The following is a 16,701-nucleotide window of genomic DNA, read 5'->3' as shown; positions in this document are numbered from 1 at the left end:
GTGCTCACTGTGGGCAGAGCACTGTACTAAGCGCTTGTCTGTACTTGTCTGCTGGGTGCTCTGGGGCAAATCATTTCACTTCTTTGTGTGCCTCAGTTATTATATATTATATTATATTGATAGCATTTATTAAGCGCTTACTATATGCAAAGCACTGTTCTAAGCGCTGGGGAGGTTACAAGGTGATCAGATTGCCCCACGGGGGGCTCACAGTCTTAATCCCCATTTTACAGAGGAGGTAACTGAGGCCCAGAGAAGTGAAGTGACTTGCCCAAAGTCCCACAGCTGACAAGTGGCAGAGCCGGGATTTGAACCCATGACCACTGACTCTAAAGCCCGGGCTCTTTCCACTGAGCCACGCTGCTTCTGTATTATCTTTATAAGTTATCTCATCTTTAAAATGGGGATTAAGACTGGGAACCCCATGTGGGTCATGGACTGGTCCGAACTGGTTATCGTCTATCTACCCCAGAGCTTAGGGGGCCAGTGCCTGGCACAAGGCAAGCGCTTAACAAATGGCATTTTTTAAAAAAATGAAAAAAATACTGTTTTACTTTTTAGCGTCATTGATAAGGAGAAAAAAAGGACTGAAAAAAATAGGCTTAGCATAATGAGATGGAAATCAAGCCTTCAAATCACGACTACTTGTTTTATCTAACACACCTAAATTTGGGCCATGTAGAAACGAATCCCGACTGCCAAGTCACTCTACCATGAAAAGCAGAATAACTGCAATATTTCACTATTTCTCGACACACTCAGCCCCTTCTGAAAGAACTCTGATTCACTGTACCTACCAGTGTAATGGTGGAGATGGATTTCATGTGACAAGAAGCCACGTGGTCCACTAGAAAGAGCACAGGCCTGGGAGTGAGAGGATCTGGGTTCTAATTCCGGCTCTGCCAATTGCTTGCTGTGTGACCTTGGGCAAGTCACTTCACTTCCCTGTGACTCAGTTCTCTTGTTCTCCCTTCTATTTAGACTGTGAGCCCCATGCGGAATAGGGACTGTGTCCAACCTAACTGACTTGTATTTAGCCCAGCACTTAGAAAAGTGTTTGCCACATAGTAAGCCGTCAACAAATACTATTAAAAGATATTCACTTCCTCCCCTGAAGAGAGGGCCAACGACCAGAAACTCAAGGCTCAAAGATGAGCACCACCGGGAAGGTTGGTGGAGTTCCTGAACTGCAGAAAGCTAGGGTCATGTTTGCTCATTTCAAATTACAAATTTGAAATTTGTAATTACAAATTTGAAATTTGAAATTGTATCTCAAAGGACATACAAGTATTTCCTTTGCTTGGAGCAGGGAAAGTTTTGTGGTACACTTAGGGCAGGCCAGTGGGAATGTCAGGGGGCCGGATATGCTACTAGCTCAAGATAAATTGAGCTTTTCCCTATTTTGGTGAAAGAAAGGAAGGCGATTGAAAAAAAATAACAACTCCGGGGAAAATCAGCATTAGGCTCTTGGTAACATACAATAGCTTTTCGAGAACTTTATCACCACAGCAACTTCACGGGCATCTATTTTGCGTGAACTCGTGATGTACTGGCACTCTGCCCCAGGTGTTCTCAGGGAGGCTGCTCCCTATAAATCTGAGAGGAAAGAATGCGGCAACCCCAACCACAGTTGCAGAAATATGAGTCCGTACGGGTGTGGCTTGTTTAATGCATCTTTTTAAATTAGTCTGTGCCCTGAGGAGGATTGAGGGAATTTATTTGAGCAAAGGGTACAGTCAACGCTAGGCCTAACCTGTAAAGGAAAATTCACCTCACATGGGGCAGTTTTCAGACCACAGGCTACAAAGATGCTGCTCATCACACCATAGGCACTGGGCAGGGATTTCCAAAGAGCACGGGCTTTGGAGGCAGAGGCCATGGGTTCAAATCCCAGCTTTGCCAATTGTCGGCTGTGTGACTTTGGGCAAGCCACTCAACTTCTCTGTGCCTCAGTTTCCTCATCTGTAAAATGGGGATTAAGACTGTGAGCCCCCTGTGGGACAAACTGATCACCGTGTAACCTCCCCAGTGCTCAGAACAGTGCTTTGCTTATAGTATGCACTTAATAAACACCATCATTATTATTTACTATTCTTACTTCTGAGAATGTTTTTATTAACTCTCCCCCTTTTAGACTGTGAGCCCACTGTTGGGTAGGGACTGTCTCTATATGTTGCCAACTTGTACTTCCCAAGCGTTTAGTACAGTGCTCTGCACACAGTAAGCGCTCAATAAATACGATTGATTGATTGATTGATTAACTCGATTGTATTATAACTCTGCCAACTGTACTAAGTACACTGTACGAAGCACTTGGGAGAGCTCAATATAACACTACATTCTCTGTCCACAATGAGCTTACAGTCTTCGAGGGGGAGACAGGCATTAATATAAATGCATAAATTACAGATATGTCTACAGATGCTTGAAGGGCTGGGAGAAGGGATGAATAAAGGGAGCAAGTCAGGGCGACGCAGAAGAGAGAGGGAGAAGAGGAAAGGAGGGCTTAGTCAGGGAAGGCCTCTTGGAGGAGATGTACCTTCAATAAGACTTTGAGGGGTGGGGAACAGGGAGACCCTCGTGGCCCGGGGTTCCTATAAAGCTGGAAGTTCCAGGGTCCACGGCAGGGTGGACTGATAGGCAGGTCTGTCTTTCCTCCTCCTGCCTCTCACAGTGGGAGTGAAATTGCTTTCCCAGCCTCTGCAGCACTGAAAAGATTGTGGCCCCACATAACCATTGCCTAGAGTGATGAAGAGCCCTAGAAGTGTCCTCACCAGAGCCCTAGAAATGTCCTCACCAAGGAGGCTTAGTTTACTTACTTTAATGCTGTTTACTTGGATCAATTTCCTCTTTAAAATTTTCTAGTTATCTGAAATTTACTCTTACTGTTCTACTTGTCTTTCTCTAGTTATAGTGAGTCCCTTGTAGGAGAGGGACTGTGCCTTAATTTTTTCACCCTGTATTTACCCCCACGCTTAGTACAGTGCTTGACACAAAGAAAAAAACACCCAATGGACACAGTAATAATATTGTGAACAACCCCGTCTCCACCAATTTGACTCTTATCCCCACATGGTCAGGGGTGGTGAAACTGAAAGAACTGAAAGAATGCCTGCTGGAATTCTGCCACCGGTGATGAAAGTTTCGGCCCAAGGAACCACCTGAGGCAACTTGTGTGGCAGAGAGGCTCACTGGGAATCCTGAAAATAGTTGGCCATCCTGAGCAGTGAAGGCCACAGTGGTTAATGGGGCACTTACCCTGGCAGGTTGCCTTAGGGTCTATAGTGTTATTGTGTAAGAGTAGCACTATGCTACGGTCACTTGGGTGGCAAATGGAGTTTGTACATAAAATGATTGCTTGTGCTTCACAGTGAGTGTGGCACCCCCGACCACCTACTCATTTGTTGTATCAACTGACCCTAAGGGTGCGTAACTGGCAGGGACAAGACAGTGTGAGTAGCACGGTGCAAACCACAAGCACTAAAATTCATTCCTTTGCACAGGATCTTGGTCTTGAAATTGCCTCGGCTGGACCGGAGCTCATCCGTCGTTTGTGACTGGAAACTATGAACAGCCACTAAGGCTGCAATTGCACTCTCTTCTCCCCTCAACAGCAATTATCTTCACAAAAGCCGATCCTGTAACCATGCTGCAGGGTAACGGATTTAGTAAAGGGCCCCATCTAAATAGGGAAACTCTGGGCTGAGTGCCCGAGTCCTGTAGATTCCTGGGGACTGCTAGAAGATAGTGACCCTCTGACCACCCCTGGAATGTCCTGCCCTGGTCCATACAGAGGGGCATTGTCCCTTCTACATCACCATGGGGTGACCAGGCACTCAGAAAGAATTACAGAGCTTTTTTGGCAGGAAAAGAAAAGGAATTTCATTCCTGAAACACATTTGGTTGTCAACATTAGTTGAAATAATCTTTGAAAAAAAAAGAAGTTTTCCATTCTGTAATCATTTTATGAAATTTAACAAAATTAAAGCTCTTAAGACCTACAAGACTTTACTTGGGAAATACCATGATTACTGGGAAGAAACATTCTTTAACTTACCCGATGATGAAATCTACCTTCATGGAGACAAATCTTTCTGAAGGCGTCCTACAAGGTCGGAGCAGAATTTGAAACCACCTTAAAGTACACCGAGAACCATACTGTCATTGGATCCAAAGTCTTTTGTAATAGCCTTAGCCAACCGCTTAGTCCTAAAATAAAAAGTAGTAGAAAAAAATAAAAATTAATAGAAAAAAATTAAATAGGCTCTCGAATATCAGTGTGCTGCACGAAGTACAACTGTCCATTATGATAATAAAAATCATTTTAACTGTCTAATGAATGTTTCAGATTACGATAAACTATAAGGTTTTACATGCTCCATTATTTGGGGGAACCAGGGTAGGCTTATATAAATGCATGCGGGCAGTGTGTTTACATGGTGGGCACTGTGTTGGTCAGAGGGATAAAACATTTCACTGCCATGCACAAGTGTTGTATGCTGCAGTCAGCCTAAGAGTGTATAAATTCAGGCAGGTACACTGCGCTGGGACATGTCCAGGTTGTATTGATTTTTGTTTCTAGATTAATCTCTCAAAGAAGTTTACTGAATAAGCTAAGTTACTACTTTTCTCATTTTACAGTTGAGAAACGAGTTATGCAGAGTCTGACTTGGATAATGGCCTAGTTTTCAGTTCACTCATTCAAACTAGATCACTTGTGGAGGCAGTCCTGGGATTTATGTCACAACTGGTTCCTGAAATGTCCTATGTTAGAACCAATTTTCTCATAAGAACAATATTATAAATGAGCATTGATTCCATAACTGAAGCTGTTCCCCCACTTCCCCACAGGCCCATGTGCAACTCCCACCAATCCCCTTTCCACTCCTCCCTGGAACTAACGACATGAAGGAGGCTCCTGTTATAAAGTCAGAACTGAGGTGTCGTAAAGTTGAAACAGGGTTAACTTTCATTCATTCATTCAATAATATTTATTGAGCACTTACTGTGTGCAGAGCACTATACTAAACGCTTGGGAAGTACAAGTTGGCCACATATAGAGATGGTCCCTACCCAACAATGGGCTCACAGTCTAGAAGGCGGAGACAGACAACAAAGCAAAACATGTGGACAGTTGTCAAGTCATCAGAATAAATAGAATTAAAGCTAGATGCACATCATTAACAAAATAAATAGAATAGTAAATATGTACAAGTAAAATAAATATGGTAATAAATCTGTACAAACATATATACAGGTGATGTGGGGAGGGGAAGGAGGTAGGGCAGGGGGGATGGGGAGGAGGAGAGGATAAAGGGGGCTCAGTCTGGGAAGGCCTCCTGGAGGAGGTGAGCTCTCAGTAGGGCTTTGAAGGGAGGATGTAGATATGCCTACAGATCCCAGCTTGTACTTCCCAAGCGCTTAGTACAGTGCTCTGCACACAGTAAGCGCTCAATAAATATAATTTAATGAATGAATGAATTATATGATCAAAATAGTTATCTTTGAGCTTTTAAATATATCAGAACATATTGATAACTCTGTAGAACAGTCTTCTTGTGACTAACCAAAGACACAAAACAGACAGAAAAAACATAAGTAGTTTAAATCAGAAAAATAAATGGCTATACTCATTTAATTCTTGCTATCTGTTTTCTCTCTAAGTTTCCCAAAACATGGTACAAAGGAAGTAGATGTTTCAAGACTTCTTTTTAGGGGCTAAGGTCTAAAAGGCCTACCTGGGCAAAAAGTGGGACTTTGTTTAAATAAAAATTACAAGAATTTATTTTATAAAAGTAATTTTTATTACTTAATTTCAACAAATTTAACTACCATAACATTTTTAATGTTTTGATTTTTGGAGGATTTGTCATTTAACTGTCACAAGTATGTGGACACACTCTACTACACTATTTTTGTTCATCGATAAAGTAACATACAAGTTTATTTCCCTGCCAAAGGGCTAAAACCCACAATAAAGAGACAGGGTAACTAAGTAAATTAATCAAAATGCTAGAAAGCACACTTACCTGCCCATGCTAGTACTATGAGTTATAAGCACACACTCCAAATCTCCAGAGTAATGTTGTGCAGAGGTGAATAAATTTAAACTATATTCTGGCAATTCATCTGTAATCTACAAATGAAATGAACTTGGTTTGAACTATTTGTAATTGGTTTATTTCCAAACCTCAGCAAGGCTATGACATTTCACACAGACTTTGACAAAAGACGCTATTCTTTAACTTGAAAATATTTCATTCATTCGTTCATTCGCTCAACAGTCTTTTGCTGTCTGTGTGCAGAGCATGGCTCTCCTAGGCATATTACCTAGACATCTTGCAAAGCAGAAAATAAGACACTGTTGTTGTCTTCAATCTGATGAAAATTTGGCTAATAATGTCAGTGTTTATCAATTCATTGATATTACTGGTCTCAAGATAACTCCTGGTGAGATTACTCAAAAAAGGTATCATTTACATGACTAAATTTCTTCAACTTCAATCTTAAAAATATTGATCCAGCTGTTTTAGACACGTTGCTGACTAGTTGTAAAAATTAATTCAGTTATACTTACTGAGTGCTTACTGTGTGCACAGCACTGTACTAAGCGCTTGAAAAGTACAATAAAGTAATAAAGAGAAACAAGCCCTGCCCACAGAGGGCTCACAGTCTGGGTGGGGATGGAGACAGACAGTCAATACAAATAAAATAGGCAAATAAATAAATAGAATTATAGCTATATACATTAGTGCTATGGGGTGGGGAGCGAGGCAAAGAGCAAGTAAAAATGACAAATGAAAATTTTGAACTACGCAAATGAATGCCCAAACTGTAAAGCAAGATGCTGAGAGTTACCATAACCAAAGTCTCAATCCAGACCTTTTTGAATTCCCTGTCTTTGTACAATTTGGTTTTGGGGGTTGGAGAGTTTACTACGTGCAGCAGAGCACTATACTAAGCAATGTACCAAATAAAGTCTGCCACAGATTAAAAATAATAAAGTAGCATACAGAAGTTCAATTCCAAAGGGCGAGGAAGCTGCAGAGGTGTGCTTCTTTGCTTATGCTTGCGATTAAAGCCCTGAGTTAGGAAGGGAAGAGGAGGGAGGGTTAACAGATGGAGGGAGACAGAGGAAGGTGGACGGGAGAAGCGCTAGAGCTAATTTTATTATTCACAGGCTATCTTAAGCCAAGAAAGAATTTTAGATCTCTTCTCCCCAAAAAGCTACATCTAGCAACCCTTCATGTTTTAAGACGGTACGACTGACTTGAGAATTCATCCCTGTGAAAGTCTTGGTCCATGCTAGATGTTTGGAGAGATTAGGACATCTTTTTTAGTGCCTTGCCCAATAAAGAGCTATCTACCTAGAGAGAACTTTAGGGCCAAGGGTGAAGGGAGGGAAGGGGCATCCTATCGATAGCAGGGAGGTGCTTGATTCATGCTGGGTTTACATTGAGCCAATAGCCTGCGTTACAAAAATGGCTGCCAAGCATAGTGCATGCTGATATTGTTGCTATTCTTCTTATAAAACAATCTAAAATACAGCATTTCTCTATGTTTTATTCCATATTGAATATTTGCTGTAATTTGGTAAGGAATAAATCTTTCCCCCCTTTAAAATGTACACCGTTCCATCCAGGATTCTTAAGATGATCAGACTAGGGATGTGTAATGGAAGAAGAGGAAAATAGACCATGAAATTCATTCATTCATTCAATAGTATTTATTGAGCACTTACTGTGTGCAGAGCACTGTACTAAATAAAGTGGCAACATTGGCAACATAAAGAGACGGTCCCTACCCAACGACGGGCTTACAGTCTAGAAGGGGGAGACAGACCACAAAACAAAACAAGTAAACAGGTGTCAATACCATCAGAATATATAGAATTATAGCTATATACATATCATTAATAAAATAAATGGAGTAATAAATATGTACAAATAATAATACTAATGGCACTTATTAAGCACAAAGCACTGTTCTAAGCGCTGGGGAGGTTACAAGGTGATCAGGTTGTCCCACGGGGGGGCTCACAGTTTTAATCCCCATTTGACAGATGAGGTCACTGAGGCACAGAGAAGTGAAGTGATTTGCCCAAAGTCACACAGCTGACAGTTGGCACAGCTGGGATTTGAACTCATGGCCTCTGACTCCAAAGCCCGGGCTCTTTCCACTGAGCCACGCTGCAAGTGCTGTGGGGAGGGGAAAAGAGGGAGGGAGGGAGATGGGGAAGGGAGGAGGAGGAGGAGAGGAAAAAGTGGGGCTCAGTCTGGGAAGGCTTCCTGGAGAAGGTGAGCACTCAGTAGGGCTTTGAAGGGAGGAAGAGAGCTAGTTTGGCCAAAAAGAGAGAGGCCTTTGAGAAGCAGAATGGCCCCAGTGGAAAGAGCACGGGTTTGGGAGTCAGAAGATGTGGGTTCTAATCCTGGCTCTGCCAGTTGCTTGCTGTGTGATCTTGGGCAAGTCACAATTTCTCTGTGCCTCAGTTTCTTCCACTGTATAATGAGGATTCAAGACCTGTTCTCCCTCCCTCTTAGGCTCTAAGCTCCACGTGGGACAGGAACTGTGTCCAGCCTGATGAACTCATATTTGCCCCAGTACTCAGAACAGTGCTTGAGTGCTTAACAAGCACCCTAAAAAATAAAAAAAACAGGACCGGCATCCTGTCCAACTCACCTAATGTTTTGTTTTGTTGTCTGTCTCCCCCTTCTAATAATAATGGCATTTATTAAACGCTTACTATGTGCAAGGCACTGTTCTAAGCGCTGGGGAGGTTACAAGGTGGGTCAGGTTGTCCCACGTGGGGCTCACAGTCTTAATCCCCATTTTACAGATGAGGTAACTGAGGCCCAGAGAAGTTAAGTGACTTGCCCAAAGTCACACAGCTGACAAGTGGTGGAGCCTGGATTTGCACCCATGACCTCTGACTCCAAAGCCCAGGCTCTTTCCACTGAGCCACGCTGCTTCTAGACTGTGAGCCCGTTGTTGCGTAGGGACCGTCTCTATATGTTGCCGACTTGTACTTCCCAAGCGCTTAGTACAGTGCTCTGCACACAGTAAGCGCTCAATAAATACGATTGAATGAATGAACCTCCTGGAAAGATGCCTTGCCCCACCCTGGCCGTTATCCTTTGGGTTTGACCTTACAGCGATCTGTTAAAAGTTTTACTTTCTAGGACGAGGCTCTACCACATCACACGTTCCCAACACGTGACCACGCCTGGTTGGAAAGCCAAACCCTGACATGGAAACCACAGCATTAAATCAAATATTTTCTTTCTCCTCCTCCCTCAGCCCCCTCCCTTGCTCCCAACAACTTCACTTCAGAGGGAGGCTGTTTCCCTTCTCGACACGCCACGTCAAAAACTAAACACCTACTGTAATGGCAGATGGGTACAAAGAAGCAGCGAGGTCTGGTGGACGGAGCACAGAACCGGGAGCCAGGAGACCTGGGTTCTAATCCCAGCTCTGGCAGTTGTGTGACCTGGGGCAAGTCATTTAAATGTTCTGCACCTCAATTTCCTCATCATAAAATGGGGATAAAATACCTGCTCTCCCTCCACCCTGAGACTGTGAGTCCTGCTTAGGACAGGGACTGTGTCTGATCCGATTATCTTCTATCTACCCAAATACCACATTATTATTCTATACAATTGCAGCCCTTTGAACGAGAAAGAGCACGGGCTTTGGAGTCAGAAGTCAGGGGTTTAAATCCTGGCTCCACCAATTGTCAGCTGTGTGACTTTGGGCAAGTCACTTAACTTCTCTGTGCCTCAGTTACCTCATCTGGAAAATGGGGACTAAGACTGTGAGCCCCCTCAGGGCAACCTGATAATAATAATAATAATAATAATAATAGCATTTATTAAGCACTTACTATGCACAAAGCACTGTTCTAAGCGCTGGGGAGTTTACAAGGTGATCGGGTTATCCCACGTGGGGCTCACAGTCTTCATCCACATTTTACAGATGAGGGAACTGAGGCACAGAGAAGTTAAGTGACCTGCCCAAAGTCACACAGCTGACAAGTGGCGGAGGCGGGATTTGAACCAATGACCTCTGACTCCAAAGCCCGGGCTCTTTCCACTGAGCCACGCTGCTTCCCCTAATCTTCCCCTAACCTGATCACCTTCTAACCTCCCCAGCACTTAGAACAGTGCTTTGCACATAGTAAGTGCTTAATAAATGTCATTATTAGTATTAAAGAGCCTTTCTCATGAGTGTTCATGAGGAATAAAGTAGCCTAAAGTTAACAGTTACAAAACCCTTTGTTTAAACTTCATGTTTCTTCCATTCAACAGTTTAGGATTTAAGATTGGAATTTCATGTTTTTCTTTTCAAAATATTTTTTATAAATGCTTAATGTTTTTCTTTCTCTGGCATTACCTTGCTGCGTATCACTAGTTTATCCCATTGCATTTGATACCTTCTCCTTCACTAACATTACTTTCTTACTATGTCCCAAACACTGTGCTAAACTCTAGGGGCAAAACAAAATAATCTGAGACTGAGGAGGACATGGTAAACTCCAAATACAATAAGGTAATGTCTTAAAGGAAAACTATAAGAGGAAATCCATTCCCTTCTAGACTTTGAGCTCGCTGTGGGCAGGGAATGTGTACTCTCCCAAGCCCTTAATATAGTCTTCTGCACACAGTAAGCACTCAATAAATAAGACTGATTGATTGACATGTGAAAAGAGCAGTATTTGAAAACAAGTTAAAACATACAACTGTTTTAGTCAGAACAAAAAAATCCATCAGCCATTCAACATCTCCAGATTTCTCCAAGTCTACATGCTCATTAATATATGCTAAATATTATTCCCCTGAGTTATACTTGGATCTATTTTGAAATGAAGAATTCTTTAATATATAGCTAGTCCTGAGTCTTTTCATTATTATGCTTTTCATAAATAATTACCTCTTTCACTCTTTTAATTTCAGTTGCATGACAGTTACTTCAATAAAAATAATCATTCTGGGGTGGAATAGTCTCCATAGCATAGTATTCTAAAGGCTTTATGGTCTTTGGGCATAGAGCTGCATACCTCCAAGATACGTGCCATATAATGAATAGCTCAAAGAGGAATGCAGTAAATGAATGACAAATGCAATATGTAACATTCTAACAAGACTCAAAAAATTTGTAACCACCTTCCCATTTCTTCCCAATTACCAAACACCCTTCTCTGACATGAAAAAAAAAATCTTTTCAGTATAAGGGGTTAATTGATAGGTACAATTATCAGAAAGAAAATCGTCTCTTCTTGTTGCCCCAATTAGCATTCCGTGCTCATTGCCAAATCAATCAATCAATCGTATTTATTGAGTGCTTACTGTGTGCAGAGCACTGTACTAAGCGCTTGGGAAGTACAAGGTGGCAGCATATAGAGACAGTCCCTACCCAACAAGGGGCTCACAGTCTAGAAAATGAGGAAGCAGCAGTGCAACTGCAATCTATGTCCAGTCAATTCAATTTTAGATTAATATCTCCCCATTCCTTCTCCGGTTATTGAACATTTTAAACTATCCAAAGTTGTAATTCCTCCAACAGATAGTACAGGGCTCCGCACACAGTAAGTTCTCAATAAATACGATTGAATGAGTGAACCGCAGGAATATCTGCTGTTATTTCTGCAGGATGTGGAACTGCCCCGCTAACTGCCCTTCCCCCTGCTCCCCCCGCCACCTCGGCCAACAATTCTGATCAGTTTGTGGTGGACCCCAGGCTCCTATGACCATTAAAAAAATCACTCTAGTCGTTTCTTTTAGACTGTGAGCCCACTGTTGGGTTGGGACTGTCTCTATATGTTGCCAACTTGTATTTCCCAAGCGCTTCGTACAGTGCTCTGCACACAGTAAGCGCTCAATAAATACGATTGATTTGGGGATGTGGCCGGGGGACGGGGGCGATTCCCACTGTTCAACTTTAGCAATGTGGCCTAATGGTTAGAGCACGAACCTGGGAGTCAGAAGGACCTGGGCTGAAGTTCCAGTCCACCATTTGTCCGCCGTGAGACCTTGGTCAAGTCATTTCTCTTCCTCTGGGTCTCAGCTCCTTCATCTGTAAAATGGGGATTAAGACTGGGAGCCCCACGTGGGACAGGGGTTGTGCCCAATCTACCCCAGGACTTAGTACAGTGCCTGACACATAGTAAATGTTTAACAAATACCATAAAAAAAAAGACAAAAACCAAGAGCTGCTTTCTGACCTGAGCAAAAGAACTGGGGATGAGGGGAAGGGAAGGGTTCCTCCAATGCCGGCCTACTCCCCAGCGCTTAGAACAGTGCTTTGCACATAGTAAGCACTTAATAAATGCCATTATTATTATTATTATTATTATGATTATTACTCACTGCACCTTGATCTGGTTTATCTAGCCGCTTACCTCTCACCCAAGTCCTTCCTCTGGCCTGAAATGCCTTCCCTCTTCATAGCTGATGGATTATCACCCTCCCCATCTTCAAAACCTTACTGAAGGCGCATCTCCTCCAAGAAGTCTTCCCTTTTCCTCCACTTCCTTCTGCTTCAGCGTGACTCGCTCAGAGCAGCATGGCTCAGTGGAAAGAGCACGGGCTTGGGAGTCAGAGGGTGTGGGTTCTAATCCCGCCTCCGCCACTTGTCAGCTGGGTGACTTTGGGCAAGCCACTTCATTTCTCTGTGCCTCTCAGTTCCCTCATCTGTAAAATGGGGGTGAAGCCCCCAAGTGGGATGATCTAATTACCTTGTATCAATCCTACCGCTTAGAACAGTGCCTGGCACATAGTAAGTGCTTAACAAATACCGTCATTATTATTATTACTCATCCCCCCTCCCATCCCCACAGCATTTATGTACCTATCTGTAATTTATTTAGAGAAGCAGCATGGCTCAGAGGAAAGAGCACGGGCTTGGGAGTCAGAGGTCATGAGTTCTAATCCCCCTCCGTGACTTGTCGGCTGTGTGACCTTGGGCAAGTCACTTAACTTCTCTGAGCCTCAGTTCCCTCATCTATAAAATGGGGATTAAGACTGTGAGCCCCACCTGATCACCTTGTATCCCCCCGGCGCTTAGAACAGTGCTTTGCACATAGTAAGCGCTTAACAAATGCCTTCATTATTATTATTATTAATATTAATGCCTGTCTCCCCCTCAATGCTGTAAATCTGTTGCGGGCAGGTAATGTGTCTGCTATAGTGGACTTTTCCAAGCGCTTAGTACAGTGCTCTGCACAGAGTAGTGCTCAGTAAATTCGATTGACTGATGTGTCTGCTATAGTGGACTTTCCCAAGCGCTTAGTACAGTGCTCTGCACAGAGTAGTGCTCAGTAAATTCGATTGACTGGTGTGTCGGCTATAGTGGACTTTCCCAAGCGCTTAGTACAGTGCTCTGTGCAGAGTAGTGCTCAGTAAATACAATTGACTGATGTGTCTGCTATAGTGGACTTTCCCGAGCGCTTAGTACAGTGCTCTGCACAGAGTGGTGCTCAGTAAATACGATTGACTGATGTGTCTGCTGTAGTGGACTTTCCCAAGCGCTTAGTACAGTGCTCTGCACAGAGTAGTGTGCAGTAAATACAATTGACTGATGTGTCTGCTATAGTGGATGTGTCGGCTATAGTGGACTTTTCCGAGCGCTTAGTACAGTGCTCTGCACAGAGTAGTGCTCAGTAAATACGATTGACTCATGTGTCTGCTATAGTGGACTTTCCCGAGCGCTTAGTACAGTGCTCTGCACAGAGTAGTGCTCAGTAAATACGATTGACTGATGTGTCTGCTATAGTGGACTTACCCAAGCGCTTAGTACAGTGCTCTGCACAGAGTATTGCTCAGTAAATACGATTGACTGATGTGTTGGCTATAGTGGACTTTCCCGAGCGCTTAGTACAGTGCTCTGCACAGAGTAGTGCTCAGTAAATACGATTGACTGATGTGTCTGCTATACTGGACTTTCCCAAGCGCCTAGTACAGTGCTGTGCACAGAGTAGTGCTCAGTAAATACGATTGACTGATGTGTCTGCTATAGTGGACTTTCCCAAGCGCTTAGTACAGTGCTCTGCACAGAGTGGTGCGCAGTAAATACGATTGACTGATGTGTCTGCTATAGTGGATGTGTCGGCTATGGTGGACTTTCCCGAGCGCTTAGTACAGTGCTCTGCACAGAGTATTGCTCAGTAAATACGATTGACTGATGTGTCGGCTATAGTGGACTTTCCCAAGCGCTTAGTACAGTGCTCTGCACAGAGTGGTGCTCAGTAAATACGATTGACTGATGAGTCTGCTGTAGTGGACTTTCCCAAGCGCTTAGTACAGTGCTCTGCACAGAGTGGTGCTCAGTAAATACGATTGACTGATGTGTCTGCTATAGTGGATGTGTCAGCTATAGTGGACTTTCCCGAGCGCTTAGTACAGTGCTCTGCACAGAGCAGTGCTCAGTAAATACGATTGACTGATGTGTCTGCTATAGTGGACTTTCCCAAGCGCTTAGTACAGTGCTCTGCGCAGAGTAGTGCTCAGTAAATTCGATTGACTGATGTGTCTGCTATAGTGGACTTTCCCGAGCGCTTAGTACGGTGCTCTGCACAGAGTGGTGCTCAGTAAATACGATTGACTGATGTGTCTGCTGTAGTGGACTTTCCCAAGCGCTTAGTACAGTGCTCTGCACAGAGTGGTGCTCAGTAAATACGATTGACTGATGTGTCTGCTATAGTGGATGTGTCAGCTATAGTGGACTTTCCCAAGCGCTTAGTACAGTGCTCTGCGCAGAGTAGTGCTCAGTAAATACGATTGACTGATGTGTCGGCTATAGTGGACTTTCCCGAGCGCTTAGTACAGTGCTCTTTACAGAGTGGTGCTCAGTAAATACGATTGACTGATGTGTCTGCTGTAGTGGACTTTCCCAAGCGCTTAGTACAGTGCTCTGCGCAGAGTAGTGCTCAGTAAATACGATTGACTGATGTGTCTGCTACAGTGGATGTGTCGGCTATAGTGGACTTTCCCGAGCGCTTAGTACAGTGCTCTGCACAGAGTAGTGCTCAGTAAATACGATTGACTGATGTGTCTACTATAGTGGACTTTCCCGAGCACTTAGTACAGTGCTATGCACAAAGTAGTGCTCAGTAAATACGATTGACTGATGTGTCTGCTATAGTGGACTTACCCAAGCGCTTAGTACAGTGCTGTGCACAGAGTAGTGCTCAGTAAATTCGACTGACTGATGTGTCTGCTATAGTGGACTTTCCCAAGCGTTTAGTACAGTGCTCTGCACAGAGTAGTGCTCAGTAAATACGATTGACTGCCTGTCGGCGGAAGAAGGCCCCTGTGTGGTCCCTGAAGGGGGGCTCGGCCCCGTCAATGGGCCCAGGGCCCCTGAGGCGCGGCAGCTGCGGGGAAATGAGGAGAATGTCTGCCTGCGGGCGGGCGGGCGGGCGGGCGGTGAGCAGCAGCCCGCACCCATGGCCGCCGGGCGGGACGGGGCTGGACGCCAGCTGGGATGCGGGAGGAAACGGACAACGCCACCCAGCCCCTCAGCCCAACTCTACAGGCCTCCCCCGCCTCGTGCCCCTCCGCCCCGCCTCGTGCCCCTCCGCCCCGCCTCATGCCCCCCAGCCCCGCCTCACGCCCCTCCGCCCCGCCTCGTGTCCCCCAGCCCCGCCTCATGTCCCCCAGCCCCGCCTCACGCCCCTCTACCCCGCATATCTCTCGGCCCCCATCATGCCCCCCGGTCCCGCCTCACGCCCCTCTGCCCCGCCTCATGCCCCTTTACCCCGCATATCTCTCGGCCCCCCTCACGCCCCCCAGCCCCGCCTCATGCCCCTTTACCCCGCATATCTCTCGGCCCCCCCTCACGCCCCCCAGCCCCGCCTCATGCCCCTTTACCCCGCATATCCCTCGGCCCCCCCTCACGCCTCCCAGCCCCGCCTCACGCCCCTTTACCCCGCATATCTCTCGGCCCCCCTCACGCCTCCCAGCCCCGCCTCATGTCCCTTTACCCCGCATATCTCTCGGCCCCCCTCACGCCCCCCAGCCCCGCCTCATGCCCCTTTACCCCGCATATCTCTCGGCCCCCCTCACGCCCCCCCAGCCCCGCCTCATGCCCCTTTACCCCGCATATCTCTCGGCCCCCCAGCCCCGCCTCACGCCCCTCAGTCCCGCCTCACGCCCCTCAGTCCCGCCTCATGCCCCCCAGCTCCGCCTGACGCCCCTCAGTCCCGCCTCATGCCCCTCAGTCCTCCCTCACGCCCCTCTGGCCCGCCTCACGCCCCTCGGCCCCGCCTCATGCCCCTCTACCCCGTATATCCCTCACCCCACCTCATGTCCCTCAGTCTCGCCTCACGCCCCTCAGTCCCGCCTCATGCCCCTCTGCTCCGCCTCATGCCCATCAGCCCCGCCTCACGCCTCTCTACCCCGCATATCCCTCGGCCCCCCTCATGTCCCTCAGTCTCGCGTCATGCCCCTCTGCCCCGTCTCACGCCCATCAGCCCCGCCTCACGCCCCTCTACCCAGCATATCCCTCGGCCCCCCTCATATCCCTCAGTCCCGCCTCGTGCCCCTCTGCCCCGCCTCACGCCCATCAGCCCCGCCCCATGCCCCTCTATCCCGCCTCATGCCCCTCTATCCCGCCTCATGCCCCTCTATCCCGCCTTATGCCCCTCTACCCCGCATATCCCTCGGCCCCCCTCATGCCCCTCTGCCCCACCTCAATTCCCTCTGCCCC

Source organism: Tachyglossus aculeatus, chromosome 13, assembly GCF_015852505.1.
Source record: "Tachyglossus aculeatus isolate mTacAcu1 chromosome 13, mTacAcu1.pri, whole genome shotgun sequence".
In the NCBI taxonomy this organism is placed as follows: domain Eukaryota; kingdom Metazoa; phylum Chordata; class Mammalia; order Monotremata; family Tachyglossidae; genus Tachyglossus; species Tachyglossus aculeatus.
Note: the sequence above shows the minus strand (reverse complement) of the source record.